The sequence below is a fragment of the Microtus oregoni genome, unplaced genomic scaffold (assembly GCF_018167655.1).
Source record: "Microtus oregoni isolate MIOR12 unplaced genomic scaffold, Mior012 000105F_000, whole genome shotgun sequence".
Taxonomy (NCBI): Eukaryota; Metazoa; Chordata; class Mammalia; order Rodentia; family Cricetidae; genus Microtus; species Microtus oregoni.
Genome location: NW_024544719.1, coordinates 26,830 through 35,284, shown reverse-complemented (window position 1 = coordinate 35,284; position 8,455 = coordinate 26,830).

Genomic DNA, 8,455 nt, shown 5'->3' with positions numbered 1-8,455 from the left:
GTCTATCTAAAATATATCTCTATATATCTAGAAAATCTAACTAACATGACTACAAGCTTTACTATTATAGATGATTATCCATTAACAACCTATATTTCTTAATTATACAGTACATATTTAAATGAACTACACAATCACAATACCTTAATCAAAATCAGAAACACTTATACATATAACAAAATTGACCTTAAATCTCTATCATTAAAGCAAAATCTATACTAATGCAAATTATTCATACCTATATCATATCCCCCTTTAAATGTAAAAGAACGTTTATAAACCATATTTGGGAACATGGGCGCAGTTTTTTCTCTCCAAACTGCTTCCTGCTGAATGGGGGCGTCATTAATTAGGTCTTTCATGGTATAACCTGTGTGCTAGTTTCATCTCAGTTGGCAGTTGAGCGAAGCAATTTTCTGAAGGTGTTCACACCAACCCTTCAGGAGGACGTGGTCCATCATACCAAATCAGAATAGAAGAAATGAACAGCGTCTCATCCTCTGTGAAAACAAAATAAGAATCTCTTTTCCAAAGTATCATATCCTTAGATCCAAATTTCAAAGTCAAGGCATCAAGATATCTATGTTGGATTAGTTCAGCAGCATTTATAAATAAATATCTTTTAGCATCTGTTGCTCCTTCCTCAGCATTTAAATAATTTAAAGAGAGCATAATAGCATACAGTATCAAAAGTCTCTGTGTATTTTCCATCTTTGTGCAGCTTTGTTTTAACCTCTATTTTGTTTATTTTTACTTTTAACTCTTTGCTTTTTGAGACAGGTTCTCTGTATCTTTGACCTGAAGTAACTCTGTAGACCAGGCTGTCTTTGAACTCTCAGAGATCTGCCTGTCTCTGCCTCCCAGGCATTCGGGATTAAAGGTGTACACTACTACACCTTGAACTCACAGAGATCTGTTTGTCTCTGCCTTCTAGGCACTGGGATTAAAGGCGTGTGCTACCACATCTTGAAGTCACAGAGGTCAATCTCCCTCTGCCTTCCAAGTGTTGGGATTAAAGGTGTGTACTACCACACACAACAACTCTCTTCCCTTTTTTTCGTTTTTTACTTTAAGAACTTCAACTTTTAGTCTGCATATATTTTTAACACACTTTAAACCATTCAGAAATTTTCTCTGTCTTTGAATCTCTCTTTACTGTATATCTCTCTTTTTCTGACCACACGAGCCTTTAAATTACTGAGCAATATGGGTAGGATTAAAGGCTTGGCTTTGCCAGCTAGATCCAGTCCATTCCTTAGCTTTCCAGCCTCATGGCTGAGGTACTGACTGTAGGCATGTTTACTGCCACAACTCTATGTCATTTCAAGGTCCCTGCCAGCAAGAGCTTCAGCAGCCTGTGCTTGCAAACCGCACGAACCGCCTTCATAAAAGAGTCAGAGTTTGCCCTGGCAGGACAGCCCAGAAAGCCGGCATTTTTAAATGGCGCAGCTTTTTTCCTGCTACGGCTGAAAACCGAAAAGCATGCGTTCAGCTTTTCGTCAACACCATTTAAGTGTTTCGTGGCAGGACCTCTTAATGAGCTGTAGGGTTTTGCAGCTAAAGCTGAGTCAGGAAGCCTCTCTTAGATGAGGTGCTTGCTTGCCTCTGGCAAGCAGAGTAGATCCGAGAAATTGTCACTATCAAGAAAACATGCTTTACTCTTTCCCAAGCTTTTTCAGGCTCTCTGTGGATTCAGTTGTCCACGTGGGCGCCATTTGTAGTAATAAGGGCGGCGGGACTGCGTCCCCAGCACCCCAGCTGCCTGCTCGGCTAGCTTATGCCCCGAAATAATTACATGGACACTGTATTCTTTTAAACACTGCTTGGCCCTTTAGCTCTAGCACTTACAGGCTAATTCTCACATCCCGATCAACCCATCTCTAATAATCTGTGAGAACCAGTCTTACCGGGAAGATTCTAGTCTAGTCCATCCTGGGTTGGAGCTTCATGGCGTGTGTCTGCCCAGGAGCGGGGCATGGCGTCTCTCTCAGGCGTCTGCTCCCGAGAGGAGAGCTGTGTAGTCTGAGCTCACTTCCTCTTTCTCCCAGCGTTCTGTTCTGTTTACTCCTCCCACCTATCTTCTAACCAATAAAATGGGCCAAGGCAGTTCCTTTATTAGCCAATGACCTTCCTCCATCAGAAATCCTCTTGTTAACTCTGTTACATGTGTTTTGTGCAATGGCATGCCTTTGATAGAGCCCATCAAAGACACCCACGTTGCCCACTTCCTGTTCACTCTTTCTGTGTATAATAATTGTTCATTATATCCCATTTCAGATTACAAAATCATAGGTCTCATATTTTAAACTGGTATGTACTTTTAAGTCTCTTAAAAATATAGTAAGCTGTTCTCCACCATTGTTAGTTCTGCCATTAACCTTATATTACAAACAGTTTTTTTCTTCTTTCTGTCTTTTTACGAGTGTAAATCTTACCTGTTAAGAGCCAGTACAGTAAAGCTCAGACACAACCTTCCAGACAGATTCTATACTGCAGCTATACATAATAAATAGCCCTCAACTGCTCAGAGATCTAGGGAATGTGATATTTAAGTATTTGATTATGTTTTTAAAATATTTATTTATTATGTATACAATATTCTGTCTGCGTGTATGCCTGCAGGTCAGAAGAGGGCATCAGACCTCATTACAGATGGTTGTGAGCCACCATGTGGTTGCCAGGAATTGAACTCAGGACCTTTGGAAAAGCAGGCAATGGTCTTAACCACTGAGCCATCTCTCCAGCCCTAAGTATTTAATTATTAAAAAACTTTTCATAACAAGAAGAGACAGGTTGGCTCCTTAGCAGCAACACTCTGCTTCCTCCAGAGAAGACAGAAGACATGCACGCAGAATAACGTCCTTCTGCAGTTCGTTTCGACTGCCGAGTGCTGACCATTGAGCAAAACTGCCTTTTGTCTAAACTAAATACCTCTAGATGTGGACGGAATCGCTGGAATCAACAGCCTAGCTGCTCAGGTCAAAGTAGGCCTGTCTTCCTACAGATTTCTTAGCCCACAGGGTCTTCGGGAGCCTAGCAGGCCTGATGCTAACCAGCAAAGGTCAAGTGCAACCTTCAGTGACCATGGAGGACCCAAAAGAGAAGCTCTGGGTGCCAACCAAGTAAGTTCTCTGTCATTTTTAAAATCAGTAACTCAAGTAAAATCTTATCCTTCTCAAAGATCTCTGACAGTTTGATAGCTGAGAGGTTTTTCCAGGTTACCTCACCAAATAAATTTCAAATCAAATTTCTCTCTTATGCTGCCTTCCATGTGTCTAAAACTTCTGTTTTCACAAACCCAAGGAGTTCTTGTGAGTTCCAGGGAGCCGGATTAAAGGATCTTAAACAGGTCAGATACCCCCTCGATTCCCTGGTCCAAATTTTTTTTTTCCTTAATTTAACTTTGTTCTGTGTTCTGCCAATACCTTAAATAGGATAAGGGTCACCAGACATTTCCATGCCACAGACACCCGGTCGGGAGCAAAGAGACCAGCTATGCCAAGATGTGGCCAGCACCCAGCCTTCTCTCAGGTTCCCCCCCAAAGATGACACCCACAAATCAGCCGGAAGCAGTCTTGAGAATTTGCTGCCCCAATTCCGTCAAACTGTGGTGTCTAATCTGCTTTTTTTTTTTTTTAATTTTTCGAGACAGGGTTTCTCTGTAGCTTTTTGGTTCCTGTCCTGGAACTAGCTCTTGTAGACCAGGCTGGCCTCGAACTCACAGAGATCCGCCTGCCTCTGCCTCTCGAGTGCTGGGATTAAAGGCATGCACCACCACCACCCGGCTTCCTGCTTTTTATTATAAAAAAGGATCTGGGAATGTTATTCTTTTGGCCCTTTAAGGGGCAAGCCACGCCCACTCCCCCTCCACCCCCACCCACCATCTTGGATTCTCTCTTACTGTCCCCTCTTGGCATGTGCACGTGTGTCTCTCTGTCTCTCTGTTCCCCTCTCTCTTTCTCTCTCTCTCTCTCTCTCTCTCTCTCTCTCTCTCTCTGCCCCCCACTTCTCCCTTTCCCCTTCATAACCCCCTGAATAAATATTCAACATGTTGTGTCCATGTCTCTGTCTCCTTTCTCCCAGACCCTCCGGGAGCTGTCTCTGCTGGTTCACGGCTTGGCAAGCAGCCCGCCCCACTGGGGACCTTGGAGCGAGCAGCTGGGGACCCATCAGGCTCCCGCTGCTCTGTGAGCTTGCCACCTGCTCATATGGCCCCCCGGGATCTTACAGGGACCCACAACCATCTCTGCCGGGCTAGTGGCTGCTCTGCGAGCCCGCCGGGGGCACACCAGCATTTTAAAAAATCATAATATTAAGAATTTTTAGATTTTGATCCTTTGCACTGCCTTAAAAGAAAAATATTGTTTCTATGCTGATCACACTGGAATAGTTAGAGACAGTATGGCTAAGGTCAGAAAAGGATTAGAGCATAGAAGAATGCAAAGAGAGCAAGAGGAGGGATGGTTTAAAAACTGGTTTTCCATCTCTCCCTGGGTCACCACCCTCTTACCCTCCCTTTTGGGGCCCCTTTTAGGATTTTTATTATTGATGGCTTTTGGGCCGTGGGCCGTCAATAGGCTCACGGGGTTTATTTGCCAACAGGTGGATTCCCTGGCCTCCAAGCCCATTCAAGTTCACTGTCACCTGCTTGATCTGGCTGATCGAGGGCTAGAAGAGCCCCTTGAGAGCAAGTCTCCTATAGGAGCCACAGAACACCCAGAGATATGTGTGTCTGTCCACGACAGACATGGGCACTAGCAAGGGGTTCAAGGCAAGCATGAGAGGACCATGCATTCCATCTCTGGGTCTCCTGAGGAACATGCCTGATTGCATAGAGGTTGATGTCGAGAAGTATTGACATAAAAGCCGAAAGAAATTTCCCCCACGAAGTAAACATGGGAGGACTGGGCCTCTGCCTACCCCCTGCCCGGTTAATGCCCGCTCATCTACCAGATGACCTCTAACTCTCCTCATACTAATACTTATAAAAAGGGAAGACTGCTAGGAACAAAGACCTGTATTTAGTTATACTCATCTTAGCTCACAAGTTAAGTAAGCTATTCACCTCTGTAGGGCAAGTTCCGTACCCTTATCTACCCTGTGAGTTAAGAATGCCAGCAGACGTAGCAGGTCCCAGGCCTCAGAAAGTGATTAGCATTTCCCCTATATACATTTACAGACCCTCAGCATCCCCTTATCTCTTCCTATCAGCTAGGGTTGTCTCCAGAACTGACATTTCAGCATCCTACCCTCCCCCGCTGTCTTTTTGATATATAATGTTCCTGAGAAAAAATAAAGTTGGCAGCTCGATTAGAACACAGACCTGCTGTCCGTTTCTGAGTCTTTCATTCCTCTCCCTTCAAGGTTCGTGCTGTGCTCCCATTTGTGTCCTGCTGGACCAGTCAATGGTGTTTCATCTCAGCAATAGAAACCCTAACTAGGACAGAAATTTGAGGGGTAAAAGAACTAAAAATTTCAATGATTAAAAAAGCAGCCAGTTGTGGTTGTTCATGCCTTTAATCCCAGCACTCAGGAGGCAGAGGCAGGTGGATCTCTGTGAGTTTAGGGCCAGTCTGGTCTACAGTGCTGGGTCCAGGGCAGCCAAAGGTACACACACACACAAAAACCTGTCCTAAAAAACTAAAACCAAAATGAACAAAAAAGAGAGAAATTCTTTCCAACCAGTACAGAGATCTCTGAAGGCTGGTTGTATTGGTGAGGCCTGAGGAATAGTGGCAAAGTCTTAGAAAACTCTCAACCCAGGACAAATGACTAACTGAGATATTTATTTAACATATCAAAGCAGACCTGGCCACCAGATTCTCCCAGCATCCTCCAGTCCCTTAGTGTTACAGGGTATAGCTTCATCAAACCCCACCCCTTAGGACTCAGGGAGCTATAGATAGAGAAGGAAGAAGGATTTTGAAGGCTAGGGGGGCGGTGGATGGTCCCAAGGAGACAGTATCTTAGAGACACAACAGGATTAATGCACATTTGAACTTGCAAAGACTGGCAGCATGCACAGGGCCAAGCCAGAAGGGATCCCAGCCCCAAGAGGGGCAAGTGGGTACCATCTCCTATGCCTAACCAAAACGTTTTCTCCAATTGACATCTGCTTGCAGAGGAACAACTAGTTCTCTCCAAAGGCGTTTTACTGAGTATATTAACCACACTTAAGGGCAAGGCATGAATTCAATGGCATTTCTGTTGACATTTTTTCTCATACTACTTTGCCTGAACATCTTTTTTTGTAATTGGTCTTTTGGTTGTATATTTTGATTTTTTTTGGGAGGACAAGGTTCAAGACTCTGTGTAGTCCTTGCTAGAACTTGCTCTGTAGACAAGGCTGGCCTTGAACTCAGAGATCCACCTGCTTCTGCCTCCCAAGTGCTGGGATCAAAGCTGTGTGCCACTATGCCCAGCTTATTTCTCTTATTTTTAAGATTCCTGTTTGTTCGCTTTTTTTGTCTGCCTGTTCTCCAGAGAAAGAGAGAAAATGTCAAGTTGGGTGAGTGAGAAATGGGAGTATCTGGAAGGAGTTCAGGGAGGGGAAACTATGATCAGAATATATTTTATGAAAAAATGTATTTTCAATAAAAAAATACATAGAAAGTGGGAGAGAGGTGGATTGTAGATAGTATAACATATGTTCTCATATTTTTCAGTGTAAATTCAATAAATATTCCATTAAGCTTGATAAATAATAATGTTATATTCTTTAGAATTGTAGAATTACCAGTAGATCTGAAATCAGAAAAGATAAAGTTAGCACTGCCTGTGAGATGTGAACTGGTATGGGGAGAGAGACGAGTTTTGTCTTTCTGTAAAGGTTGTCCTTTAAAAAAATCTGGAGCAGCCCAATATGTGGAAGTGTCAGTATTACTTTTCTTTTTTGATGACAGGAGCTCTGTTAAATTAAGACTTAACATTTCCCCCTGGTATCTATACTTTTCACCATGCCTCATATTGTCCACCATGCCTTATCTCTTCCCACAGCCCCACATATCCTTCTGCTGTATCATGCTTTCCTCCCTCCTAGCTTCCATATATACTGCTATTTTTAATAATTTTACTTTTACAAGACAAGTTTTCACTATATAGCCCAGGTTAGCCTATAGCTCATAACTCTCTTGTTTCTGTTTTTTGAATGCTAAGATTATAAGCATAAGCCACCATTTCTGGCCACATATTTTTTATATTTTGTTTTATTTTGAGGCACAGTCCCATTATATAGTCCTAGGACTCTATAGACTATAACTATATAGACCAGGCTGGTCTCATACAGAGATCCACCTGCCTCAGTCTGCTTTGCTGGAACTAAAGGCATGTGTGTGATATTGTTTCCTTATTTTCTGATGGACTGTGAGTTCCTGGCATATAGGGGTCCAAGAGTATATAATTAACATGTAATTGTCACATTAATGAATTTGTTTTCGGTTTTGCTTTTTTCTGTTGTTATCTACAGCTCTGATACTCCCAAATGCCTTCAACATCCCTCAATTCTTCTCTGAATTCCATTACTAACATTCATAAATATATTTCCTAGTTTATGGTGGTCTGTGCTAGAGCTAGGGAGCACACAGATAAAGAAGTGAGATGCAACTATTGTGCAGACATGAAGTAGACAATATAGATCACATTATAGTATTTATTAATTTGTGTGTTCATGTGTATATGAGTACAGAGGTGTGCAGAGGTTTTCATGCCATGGTACTCATATGGAGGCCACAGGAAAGCTCTCAGGAATCAGTTTTCTCCTGCCACCTGGTGAAATATGGGAATTGAACTCGGGTTTTATCAGGCTTGCGTGCAGTCACCTCTACACACTGAGTCATCTAGTTGACTCTACAGATATAAACACTGCAGTATGTCAGAACATTATACAATCCTGAAAGCTCTAGTCAAACTAGTCATCAGTACAATGAACTATTCATAATCTAAGTGGAAATATAACTGCTATATATACACATAAATAGAATAGTACACATCATTAACTGCTAATAGATAGTAAATATTAAAAGATTGGTTAAATGCTAATTGGTACAAACAGCAATTGTTTAAAATGGCTGAGGGGGCTGAGAGCCAGTTCAAAGTTAAGACAACTGGCTGCTTTTCCTGACAATGTGGGTTCAAGTCCTAGCACCCAAATAGTGACTTACAACCATGCTAACTCTACTTCCTGGGAATCCAGTTGTATCAGGCTTTTTCTTTTGGGTCACCAACCAGCACCCAAATCATGACACAGAGACTTCTTATCAGTTATGACTACTTGGCCTAGTTTAGGTTTATTTCTGGCTACCCCTTTAACTTAATCTGTTTCTTTTTTGCCGTTGGTGTTTTTGTTATTTATTTATTTATTCATTTATTTATTTATTTTTTACCTTTCTTTCATTCTGTATAGCTCACGTTCACTGCTTCTCATGTCTAGATGATTAGTGGCTGCCTGACTTCTTGC